Below are 15,797 nucleotides of genomic sequence, written 5' to 3' on the forward strand. Positions count from 1 at the left end.
TGTAAAGATCGAAATATGTACACCGCAATCTGTGAAAAGATGGATATATCTACACCGCTATCTCTATAAACATGGAAATATCTACTCCGCTATCTGTATCAACATGGAAATATCTACACCACTATCAGTATAAACAAGGAAATATCTACACCGCCATCTGTATAAACATGAAAATATCTACACAGCTATCTTTATAAACATGAAAATATCTGCACCGCTATCTGTATAAATATGGAAATATCTACACCGCTATCTCTATAAACATGGAAATACCTACACCGCTATCTCTATAAACATGGAAATATCTACACCGCCATCTCTATAAACATGGAAATATCTACACCTCCATCTCTATAAACATGGAAATATCTACACCGCTATCTGCATAAACATGGAAATATCTACACTGCCATCTGTATACACATGGAAATACCTACACTGCCATCTGTATAAACATGGAAATATCTACACTGTTATCTCTATGAACATGGAAATATCTACACCGATATCTGTATAAACATGGAAATATCTACTCCGCTATCTGTGCAAACATGGAAATATCTACACTGCTATCAGTATAATCATGGAAATATCTACAAGGCTATCTCTATAAATATGGAAATATCTACACCGCCATCTGTATAAACATGGAAATAGCAACACCACTATCTGTATAAACATGGAAATATCTACACCGCTATCTGTATAAACATGGAAATATCTGCACCACTATCTCTATAAACATGGAAATACCTACAACGCCATCTCTATAAACATGGAATTATCTACACCGCTATCTCTATAAACTTAGAAATATGTACACTGCCACCTCTATAAACATGAAAATATCTACAGCGCTATCAGCATAAACATGGAAATAACTACACCGCCATGTGTATAAATATGGAATTATCTACACCGCCATCTCTATAAACATAGAAATATCTACAGTGCCATCTTTTGAAAGATGGAAATATCTTCACCGAGATCTGCATAAACCTGGAAATATCTACTCCTCTACCTGTGTAAACATGGAAATATCTACACAGCTATCTGTGTAAAGATGGAAATATCTTCACCGCAATTTGTGAAAATATGGAAATCTCTACACTGCCATCTCTGTAAACATGGAAATGCCTACACCGCTACCTGTATAAACATGGAAATATCTACACCGCTATCTGTATAAACAAGGAAATATCTACACCTCCATCAGTATAAACATGGAAATATCTACACCGCCATCTATATAAACATGGAAATATCTACACCGCTATCTGAATAAACATGGAATTATCTACACCACTATCTGTATAAATATGGAAATATCTACACCGCTATCTCCATAAACATGGAAATATCTACACCGCTATCTGTATAAACATGGAAATGTCTACACCGCTATCTATATAAATATGGAAAGATCTACACCGCTATCTCTGTAAACATGGAAATGTCCACACCGCTATCTGTATAAACCTGGAAATATCTACATCGCTATCTCTATAAACCTGAAAATGTCTACACCGACATCTATATAAACATGGAAATACCTACACAGTCATCTGTATAAACATGGAAATATCTACACCACTATCTCTATAAACATGGAAATATCTACACCGCCATCTGTATAAACATGGAAATATCTACAAAGCCATCTCTATAAACAAGGAGATACCTACACTGCTATCAGTATAAACATGGAAATAACTACACTGCCATCTGTATACAAATGGAAATATCTACGCAGCCATCTGTATAAACATGGAAATATCTACACTGTTATCTCTATAAACATGGAAATACCTACACCGCTATCTGTATAAACATGGAAATATCTACTCCGCTATCTGTGTAAACATGGAAATACCTACAACGCAATATGTGGATACATGGAAATATCTACACAGCTATCTGTGTAAACTTGGAAATATCTACACCGCTATCTGTATAAACATGGAAATATCTACACCGCCATCTGTATAAACATGGAAATATATACACAGCCATCTGTATAAACATGGAAATATCTACACTGTTATCTCTATGAACATAAACATATCTACACCGCAGTCTCTATAAACATGAATATATCTACACCGCCATCTTCATAAACATGGAACTATCTACACCGCCATCTGTATAAACATGGAGATATCTACACCACTATCTGTGTAAATATGGAAATATCTACACCGCTCTCTCTGTAAACATGGAAATGTCTACACCGCTGTCTGTATATACATGGAAATATCTACATCGCTATCTCTATAAACCTGAAAATATCTACACCGACATCAGAATAAACATGGAAATACCTACACAGTCATCTGTATAAACATGGAAATATCTTCACCAGTATCTCTATAAACATGGAAATATCTACCCTGCCATCTGCATAAACTTGGAAACATCTACACCGCTATCTGAATAAACATATAAATATCTGAACCGCTATCACTATAAACATGGAAATACCTATACCGCTATCTCTATAAACTTGGAAATATCTACACCGCTATCTCTATAAATGTGGAAATATCGACGCCGCCATTCTATAAACTTGGAAATATCTACACCACCATCTGCATAAACATACAAATATCTGCACCGCCATCTGCATAAACATGGAAATATCTACAACGCCATCTGTATAACCATGGAAATATCTACACAACTATCTGTAAAACGTGGAAATATCAACACCGCTATCTGTATAAACGTGGAAATCTCTACACCGCTATCTGTATAAACGTAGAAATATCTACACTTCTATCTGTATAAAGATGAAAATATCTACAACACTATATGTGTAAACATGGAAATATCTACACAGCTATCTGTGTAGACTTGGAAATATCTACACAATTATCTGTGTAAAGATGGAAATATGTACACCACAATCTGTGCAAAATGGAAATATCTACACCGCTATCTCTGTATACATGGAAATACCTACACTGCTATCTGTATAAACATGGAAATATCTACACCACAATCAGTATAGAGAAGGAAATATCTACACCGCCATCTGTATAAACATTTAAATATCTACCCCGACATCTGTATAACCATGGAAATATCTGCACCGATATCTGTATAAACATGGAAATACGAACACAGCTATCTGTATAAACATGGAAATATCTGCACCGCTATCAGTATAAACATGGAAATATCTACACCACTATCACTATAAACATGGAAATAACTTCACCGCCATCTCTATAAACATTGAAATATCTACACTGCTATCTGTATAAACATGGAAATACCTTCACCGCTATCTGTATAAATATGGAAATATCTACACCGCTATCTCTGTAAACATGGAAATGTCTACACCGCTATCTGTATAAACATGGAAATATCTACATCGCTATCTCTATAAACCTGAAAATATCTACACTGACATCTGTATAAACATGGATATACCTACACAGTCATCTGTAAAAACATGGAAATATCTACACCACTATCTCTATAAACATGGAAAAAACTAAACTGCCATATGTATATACATGGAAATATCTACACAGCCATCTGTATAAACATGTAAATATCTACATCGCAATCTGTATCAACATGGAAATACCTACACCGCTTTCTGTATAAACATGGAAATATCTACACCGCTATCTCTATAAAGATGGAATTGTCAACACCGCTATCGGCATAAACATGGAAATATCTACCGCGCTATCTGTATAAACATATAAATATCTACACCGCTATCACTATAAACATGGAAATACCTACACCGTTATCTCTATAAACATGGAAATATCTACACCGCTATCTCTATAAACGTGGAAATATCTACACCGCCATTCTATAAACTTGGAAATATCTACACCGCCATCTGCATAAACATGGAAATATCTACACCGCCATCTGCATAAACATGGAAATATCCACACGGCCATGTGTATAAACATGGAAATGTCTTCACAATTATCTGTAAAACGTGGAAATATCTACACCGCTCTCTGTATAAACGTGGAAATATCTGCACTGCTATCTCTATAAACGAGGAAATATCTACAACCTTATCTTTATAAACGTGGAAATATCTAAACTGCTATCTGTATGAATGTGGAAATATCTACACCGCAATCTGTATAAACATGGAAATATCCACAACACTATCTGTTTAAACATGGAAATATCTACACAGCTATCTGTGTAGACTTGGAAGTATCTACACAGTTATCTGTGTAAAGATCGAAATATGTACACCGCAATCTGTGAAAAGATGGATATATCTACACCGCTATCTCTATAAACATGGAAATATCTACTCCGCTATCTGTATCAACATGGAAATATCTACACCACTATCAGTATAAACAAGGAAATATCTACACCGCCATCTGTATAAACATGAAAATATCTACACAGCTATCTTTATAAACATGAAAATATCTGCACCGCTATCTGTATAAATATGGAAATATCTACACCGCTATCTCTATAAACATGGAAATACCTACACCGCTATCTCTATAAACATGGAAATATCTACACCGCCATCTCTATAAACATGGAAATATCTACACCTCCATCTCTATAAACATGGAAATATCTACACCGCTATCTGCATAAACATGGAAATATCTACACTGCCATCTGTATACACATGGAAATACCTACGCTGCCATCTGTATAAACATGGAAATATCTACACTGTTATCTCTATGAACATGGAAATATCTACACCGATATCTGTATAAACATGGAAATATCTACTCCGCTATCTGTGCAAACATGGAAATATCTACACTGCTATCAGTATAATCATGGAAATATCTACAAGGCTATCTCTATAAATATGGAAATATCTACACCGCCATCTGTATAAACATGGAAATAGCAACACCACTATCTGTATAAACATGGAAATATCTACACCGCTATCTGTATAAACATGGAAATATCTGCACCACTATCTCTATAAACATGGAAATACCTACAACGCCATCTCTATAAACATGGAATTATCTACACCGCTATCTCTATAAACTTAGAAATATGTACACTGCCACCTCTATAAACATGAAAATATCTACAGCGCTATCAGCATAAACATGGAAATAACTACACCGCCATGTGTATAAATATGGAATTATCTACACCGCCATCTCTATAAACATAGAAATATCTACAGTGCCATCTTTTGAAAGATGGAAATATCTTCACCGAGATCTGCATAAACCTGGAAATATCTACTCCTCTACCTGTGTAAACATGGAAATATCTACACAGCTATCTGTGTAAAGATGGAAATATCTTCACCGCAATTTGTGAAAATATGGAAATCTCTACACTGCCATCTCTGTAAACATGGAAATGCCTACACCGCTACCTGTATAAACATGGAAATATCTACACCGCTATCTGTATAAACAAGGAAATATCTACACCTCCATCAGTATAAACATGGAAATATCTACACCGCCATCTATATAAACATGGAAATATCTACACCGCTATCTGAATAAACATGGAATTATCTACACCACTATCTGTATAAATATGGAAATATCTACACCGCTATCTCCATAAACATGGAAATATCTACACCGCTATCTGTATAAACATGGAAATGTCTACACCGCTATCTGTATAAATATGGAAAGATCTACACCGCTATCTCTGTAAACATGGAAATGTCTACACCGCTATCTGTATAAACCTGGAAATATCTACATCGCTATCTCTATAAACCTGAAAATGTCTACACCGACATCTATATAAACATGGAAATACCTACACAGTCATCTGTATAAACATGGAAATATCTACACCACTATCTCTATAAACATGGAAATATCTACACCGCCATCTGTATAAACATGGAAATATCTACAAAGCCATCTCTATAAACAAGGAGATACCTACACTGCTATCAGTATAAACATGGAAATAACTACACTGCCATCTGTATACAAATGGAAATATCTACGCAGCCATCTGTATAAACATGGAAATATCTACACTGTTATCTCTATAAACATGGAAATACCTACACCGCTATCTGTATAAACATGGAAATATCTACTCCGCTATCTGTGTAAACATGGAAATACCTACAACGCAATATGTGGATACATGGAAATATCTACACAGCTATCTGTGTAAACTTGGAAATATCTACACCGCTATCTGTATAAACATGGAAATATCTACACCGCCATCTGTATAAACATGGAAATATATACACAGCCATCTGTATAAACATGGAAATATCTACACTGTTATCTCTATGAACATAAACATATCTACACCGCAGTCTCTATAAACATGAATATATCTACACCGCCATCTTCATAAACACGGAACTATCTACACCGCCATCTGTATAAACATGGAGATATCTACACCACTATCTGTGTAAATATGGAAATATCTACACCGCTCTCTCTGTAAACATGGAAATGTCTACACCGCTGTCTGTATATACATGGAAATATCTACATCGCTATCTCTATAAACCTGAAAATATCTACACCGACATCAGAATAAACATGGAAATACCTACACAGTCATCTGTATAAACATGGAAATATCTTCACCAGTATCTCTATAAACATGGAAATATCTACCCTGCCATCTGCATAAACTTGGAAACATCTACACCGCTATCTGAATAAACATATAAATATCTGCACCGCTATCACTATAAACATGGAAATACCTATACCGCTATCTCTATAAACTTGGAAATATCTACACCGCTATCTCTATAAATGTGGAAATATCGACGCCGCCATTCTATAAACTTGGAAATATCTACACCACCATCTGCATAAACATACAAATATCTGCACCGCCATCTGCATAAACATGGAAATATCTACAACGCCATCTGTATAACCATGGAAATATCTACACAACTATCTGTAAAACGTGGAAATATCTACACCGCTATCTGTATAAACGTGGAAATCTCTACACCGCTATCTGTATAAACGTAGAAATATCTACACTTCTATCTGTATAAAGATGAAAATATCTACAACACTATATGTGTAAACATGGAAATATCTACACAGCTATCTGTGTAGACTTGGAAATATCTACACAATTATCTGTGTAAAGATGGAAATATGTACACCACAATCTGTGCAAAGATGGAAATATCTACACCGCTATCTCTGTAAACATGGAAATACCTACACTGCTATCTGTATAAACATGGAAATATCTACACCACAATCAGTATAGAGAAGGAAATATCTACACCGCCATCTGTATAAACATTTAAATATCTACCCCGACATCTGTATAACCATGGAAATATCTGCACCGATATCTGTATAAACATGGAAATACGAACACAGCTATCTGTATAAACATGGAAATATCTGCACCGCTATCAGTATAAACATGGAAATATCTACACCACTATCACTATAAACATGGAAATAACTTCACCGCCATCTCTATAAACATTGAAATATCTACACTGCTATCTGTATAAACATGGAAATACCTTCACCGCTATCTGTATAAATATGGAAATATCTACACCGCTATCTCTGTAAACATGGAAATGTCTACACCGCTATCTGTATAAACATGGAAATATCTACATCGCTATCTCTATAAACCTGAAAATATCTACACTGACATCTGTATAAACATGGATATACATACACAGTCATCTGTAAAAACATGGAAATATCTACACGACTATCTCTATAAACATGGAAATATCTAAACTGCCATCTGTATAAACCTAGAAATATCTACACAGCCATCTGTATAAACATGTAAATAACTACACTGCTATCTATATCAACATGGAAATACCTACACCGCTTTCTGTATAAACATGGAAATATCTACACCGCTATCTCTATAAACATGGAATTATCAACACCGCTATTGGCATAAACATGGAAATATCTACAACGCTATCTGTAAACATATAAATATCTACACCGCCATCTCTATAAACATGGAATTATCTACACCGCTATCTCTATAAACTTAGAAATATGTACACTGCCACCTCTATAAACATAAAAATATCTACAGCGCTATCAGCATAAACATGGAAATAACTACACCGCCATGTGTATAAATATGGAATTATCTACACCGCCATCTCTATAAACATAGAAATATCTACACTGCCATCTTTTGAAAGATGGAAATATCTTCACCGAGATCTGCATAAACATGGAAATATCTACACCTCTACCTGTGTAAACATGGAAATATCTACACAGCTATCTGTGTAAAGATGGAAATATCTACACTGCAATTTGTGAAAATATGGAAATGTCTACACCGCCATCTCTGTAAACATTGAAATGTCTGCACCGCTACCTGTATAAACATGGAAATATCTACACCGCTATCTGTATAAACAAGGAAATATCTACACCTCCATCAGTATAAACATGGAAATATCTACACCGCCATCTATATAAACATGGAAATCTCTACACCGCTATCTGAACATGGAAATATCTACACCACTATCTGTATAAATATGGAAATATCTACACCGCTATCTCCATAAACATGGAAATATCTACACCGCTATCTGTATAAACATGGAAATGTCTACACCGCTATCTGTATAAATATGGAAATATCTACACCGCTATCTCTGTAAACATGGAAATGTCTACACCGCTATCTGTATAAACATGGAAATATCTACATCGCTATCTCTATAAACCTGAAAATATCTACACCGACATCTATATAAACATGGAAATACCTACACAGTCATCTTTATAAACATGGAAATATCTACACCACTATCTCTATAAACATGGAAATATCTACACCGCCATCTGTATAAACATGGAAATATCTACAAAGCCATCTCTATAAACAAGGAGATACCTACACTGCTATCAGTGTAAACATGGAAATAACTACACTGCCATCTGTATACAAATGGAAATATCTACGCAGCCATCTGTATAAACATGGAAATATCTACACTGCTATCTGTATACACAAGGAAAAATGTACTCTGCCGTCTGTATGAACACGGAAATATCTACAACGCTATCTCTATAAATATGGAAATACCTACACCGCCATCTTTATTAACATGGAAATATCTACACCGCTATCTGTATGAAGATGGAAACATCTACACCGCTATCTTTATAAACATAGAAATATCGACACTGCTATCTGTATAAACATGGAAATATCTACAACACGATCTGTGTAAACATGGAAATATCTACACCGCTATCTGAGTAAACATGGAAATATGTACACGGCTATCTGTGTAAAGATGGAAATATCTACACCGCTATCTGTATAAATATGGAAATATCTACTCCGCTATCTCTATAAACATGGAAATATCTACACCACCATCTTTATAAACATGGAAACACCTACAGACTCATCTGTATGAAGATGGAAATAGCAACACCACTATCAGTATAAAAATGGAAATATCTACACAACGATCTGTATAAACATGGAAATGTCTACACCGCTAACTGTATAAATTTGGAAATAACTACTCTGCTATGTCTATAAATATTGAAATACCTACAACGCTGTCTCTATAAACATGGAAAAGCCTACACCGCTATCTTAATAAAATTGGAAATATCTACATGGCTATCTCTATAAACATGGAAATATCTACACCGCCATCTGAATAAACATGGAAATATCTACACAGCTATCTCTAAAAACATGGAAGTAGCTACACTGCTATCTGTATAAACATAGAAATAGCGACACCGCTATCTGTATAAACATGGAAATATCTACACCGCCATCTGTAAAAACATGAAGATATCTACACAGTCATCTGTATAAACTTGGAAATATCTACACCTCCATCTATATAAACATGGAAATATCTACACTGCCATCGGTTTACACATGGAAATACCTACACAGCCATCTGTATAAACATGGAAATATCTACACCGCTATCTGTGTAAACCTGGAAATATCTACACCGCTATCTTTATAAACTTGGAAATGTCTACACCGCCTTCTGTATAAACATGGAAATATCTACACCGCTATCTGTATAAACAACGAAATATTTACACCGCTATCTGTATAAAAATGGAAATATCTAAAACGCTATCTGTGTAAACATGGAAATATCTACACAGCTATCTGTGTAAACATGGAAATATGTACACAGCAATCTCTGCAAAGTTGGAAATATCTACCCCGGTATCTCTGTAAACATGGAAAAATCTACACCGCTATCTGTATAAATATGGAAATATCTACACCGCTATCTGTATAAACATGGAAATACCAAGACGGCTGTTTGAATAAACATGGAAATATCTACAACGCTATCTGTATAAATACAGAAATATCCTCACCACTATCTCTATAAACCTGGAAATACCTACAACGGTATCTGTATAAATACGGAAATATCCTCACCACTATGTGTATAAACTTGGAAATTCCTACACCGCTATATCTATACACATGGAAATACCTACACCACCATCTCTATACACATGGAAATATCTACACCGCTATCTCTATAAACATAGAAATCTCTACATTGCAATCTCTATAAACATGGAAATATCTACACCGCCATCTCTATAAACATGGAAATATCTACATCGCTATCTGTATAAACATGGAAATATCTCCACCGCTATCAGTATAAACATGGAAATATCTACACCGTTATCTGTTTAAACATGGAAATACCTACACCGCTATCTGTATAAACTTGGAAATATCTACAACGGCATCTCTTTAAACACGGAAATCTGAACAACGCTATCTGTATAAACATGGAAATATCTACAACTCTATTTGTGTAAACATAGAAATATCTACACAGATATCTGTGTAAACTTGCAAATATCTACACAGCTATCTGTGCAAAGATGGAAATATCTACACCGCTATATCTGTAAACATGGAAATATCTACACCGCTATCTCTATAAACATGGAAATATCCACACCGCTATCTTTATAAACATGGAAATATCTACACTGTTATCTCTATAAACATGGAAATATCTACACCGCCATCTGAATAAACTTGCAAATATCTACACAGTCATCTGTATAAACATGGAAATATCTACACCACAATCTTTATGAACATGCAAACATCTACACCGCTATAAATATAAACATGGAAATATCTACACCGATATCTGTATAAATATGGAAATATCTACACCGCTATCCATATATACATGGAATTGTCTACACCGCTATCTATATAAACATGGAAATATCTACACCGCAATCTGTATAAACATGGAAATATCTACACCGCTTTCTGTATAAACATAGAAATATCTACACGGCTATCTCTACAAACATGGAAATACCTACACCGCTTTCTCTATAAACCTGAAAATATCTAAACTGCTATCTCTATATACATGGAAATATCTACACCTCCATCTCTATAAACATGAAAATATCTACACCGCCATCTTCAGAAACATGGGTGTATCTACACGGCCATCTGTATAAACATGGAAATATCTACAGCACTATCTGTATAAACATGGAAATATCTTCACTGCCATCTGTATAAACATGGAAATATCGACACCGCCATCTGTATAAAGATGGAAATATCTACACCGCAATCTGTATAAATATGGAAATAACTCCACCGCTATCTCTATAGACATGGAAATATCTACACCGCTATCTGTATAAACCTGGAAATATCTACACTGCCATCTATATAAAGATGGAAATATCTACACCGCGAGCTGTATAAACATGGAAATATCTACACCACTATATGTATAAAGATGGAAATACCAACACCGCTATCTGTATAAACATGGAAATACCTACACCGCTATCTCTATAAACAAGAAAATACTTACACCACCATCTCTATAAACATGGAAATATTTACACCGGTATCTCTATAAACTTAGAAATAACTATACCGCCATCTCTATGAACATGGAAATATCTACACCGCTATCTGCATAAACATGGAAATATCTACACAGACATCTGTATAAACATGGAAATATCTACACCACCATCTCTATAAACATGAAAATATCTACACCGCCATCTTCAGAAACATGGATGTATCTACACCGCCATCTGTATAAACATGGAAATATCTACACCACTATCTGTATAAACATGGAAATATCTTCACTGCCATCTGTATAAACATGGAAATATCTACACCGCCATCAGTATATATTTGGAGATATCTACACTGCTATCTGTATAAAGATGGAAATATCTACACCACTATCTGTAAAACGTGGAAATATCTACACCGCTCTCTGTATAAACCTGGAAATATCTACACCGATATCTGTATAAACATGGAAATATCTACACCACAATCTGTATAAACATTGAAATATGTACAATGCTATCACTGTAAACATGGAAATATCTAAACAGATATCTGTGCAAACTTGGAAATATCTACACCGCTATCAGTGTAAATTTGGCAATACCTACACCGCAATCTATGCAAAGATGGAAATACCTACACCGCTATCTCTGTAAACATGGAAATATCTACACCGATATCTGCATAAACATGGAAATATCTACACTGCCATCTGTATAAACATGGAAATACCTACACCGCTTTCTCTATAAAAATGAAAATATCTACACTGCTATCTCTATATACATGGAAATATCTACACCTCCATCTCTATAAATATGAAAATATATACACCGCCATCTTCAGAAACATGGATGTATCTACACCGCCATCTGTATAAACATGGAAATATCTACACCACTATCTGTATAAACATGGATATATCTTCAATGTCATGTGTATAAACATGGTAATATCTACACCGCCATCTGTATAAAGATGGAAATATCTACACTGCAATCTGTATAAATATGGATATACCTACACCGCTATCTCTACAGACATGGTAATATCTACACCTCTATCTGTATAAACATGGAAATATCTACACTGACATCTGTATAAAGATGGAAATATCTACACAACGAGCTGTATAAACATGGAAATATCTACACCGCTATCTGTATAAAGATGGAAATGACAACACCGTTATCTGTATAAACATGGAAATATCTACACCGCTATCTCTATAAACATGAAAATACTTACACAACCATCTCTATAAACATGGAGATATTTACAACGCTATCTCTATAAACATAGAAATAACTACACCGCCATCTGTATAAACATGGAAACATCTACACCGCCATCTGAATAAACATGGAAATATCTACACAGACATCTGTATAAACATGGAAATATCTACACTGCCATCTGTATAAACTTGAAAATATCTACACTGACATCTGTAGAAAAATGGAAATGTCTACAAAGCGATCTGTATAAACATGGGAATTTCTACACCGCTACCTGTATAAACATGGAAATATCTACACCGCTATCTGTAGAAACATGGAAATATCTACACCGCTGTCTCTATAAACCTGGAAATATCTACACTGTTATCTCTATTAATGTGGAAATACCTACACCGCTATCTGTATAGACGTGGAAATATCTACATCGCTATGTCTACAAACGTGGAAATATCTACACCGCTATCTGTATAAACATGGAAATATCTACACCGCTATCTCTATAAACATGAAAATACTTACACCACCATCTCTATAAACATGGAAATATTTACACCGCTATCTCTATAAACTTAGAAATAAATAGACCGCCATCTCTATAAACATGGAAATATCTACACCGCTAACTGCATAAACATGGAAATATCTACACAGACATCTGTATAAACATGGAAATATCTACACCGCCATCTCTATAAACATGAAAATATCTACACCGCCATCTTCAGAAACATGGATGTATCTACACCGCCATCTGTATAAACATGGAAATATCTACACCACTATCTGTATAAACATGGATATATCTTCAATGCCATGTGTATAAACATGGTAATATCTACACCGCCATCTGTATAAAGATGGAAATATCTACACTGCAATCTGTATAAATATGGATATACCTACACCGATATCTCTACAGACATGGTAATATCTACACCTCTATCTGTATAAACATGGAAATATCTACACTGACATCTGTATAAAGATGGAAATATCTACACAACGAGCTGTATAAACATGGAAATATCTACACCGCTATCTGTATAAAGATGGAAATGACAACACCGTTATCTGTATAAACATGGAAATATCTACACCGCTATCTCTATAAACATGAAAATACTTACACAACCATCTCTATAAACATGGAGATATTTACAACGCTATCTCTATAAACATAGAAATAACTACACCGCCATCTGTATAAACATGGAAACATCTACACCGCCATCTGAATAAACATGGAAATATCTACACAGACATCTGTATAAACATGGAAATATCTACACTGCCATCTGTATAAACTTGGAAATATCTACACTGACATCTGTAGAAAAATGGAAATGTCTACAAAGCGATCTGTATAAACATGGGAATTTCTACACCGCTACCTGTATAAACATGGAAATATCTACACCGCTATCAGTATCAACATGGAAATAACTACACCGCAATCTGTATAAACACGGAAATATCTACAATGCTATCTCTGTAAACATGGAAATAACTACACAGCTATCTGTGTAAACTTGGAAATATCTACAACGCTATCTGTGTAAATTTGGCAATACCTACAACGCAATCCATGCAAAGATGGAAATACCTACACCGCTATCTCTGTAAACATGGAAATATCTACACCGATATCTGTATAAACATGGAAATACCTACACGGCCATCTGTAAAAACATGGAAATATCTACACCGCTGTCTGTATAAACAAGGAAATACCTACACCGCCATCTGTAGAAACATGGAAATATCTACACCGCAATCTGTATAAACATGGAAATACCTACACCGCTATCTGTATAAATATGGAAATATCTACACCGCTATCTCTATAAACATGGAAATATCTACACTGCAATCTCTATATACATGGAAATATCTACACGGCCATCTCTATAAACATGAAAATATCTACACCGCCATCTTCAGAAACATGGATGTATCTACACCACCATCTCTATAAACTTGGAAATATCTACACCACTATCTGTATAAACATGGAAATATCTTCACTTCTATCTGTATAAACATGGAAATATCTACACCGCCATCTGTATAAAGATGGAAATATCTACACTGCAATCTGTATAAATATGGAAATACCTACACCGCTACCTCTATAGACATGTAAATATCTACACCGCTATCTGTATAAACATGGAAATATCTACACTGCCATCTGTATAAAGATGGAAATATCTACACCGCTATCTGTATTAACAGGGAAATATCTCCACCACTATCTGTATAAACATGGAAATATCTACACCGCTTTCTGTATAAACATGGAAATATCTACACCGCTATCTGTATAAACATGGAAATATATACAATGCTATCTGCATAAACATGGAAATATCTACACAGCTATCTGTGTAAACTTGGAAATATCTGCACAGCTATCTGTGTAAAAATGGAAATATCTACACAGCAATCTGTGCAAAGATGGAAATATCTACACTGCTATCTCTGTAAACTTGGAAATATCTTCACCGCTATCTGTATAAACATGGAAATATCTACACTGCCATCTGTATAAAGATGGAAATATCTACACCGCTATCTGTATAAACAGGGAAATATCTCCACTGCTATCTGTATAAACATGGAAATATCTACACCGCTTTCTGTATGAACATGGAAATATCTACACCGCTATCTGTATAAACATGGAAATACATACAATGCTATCTGCGT

The sequence above is a fragment of the Pan paniscus genome, chromosome 20 (genome assembly GCF_029289425.2).
Source record: "Pan paniscus chromosome 20, NHGRI_mPanPan1-v2.0_pri, whole genome shotgun sequence".
Lineage (NCBI taxonomy): Eukaryota > Metazoa > Chordata > Mammalia > Primates > Hominidae > Pan > Pan paniscus.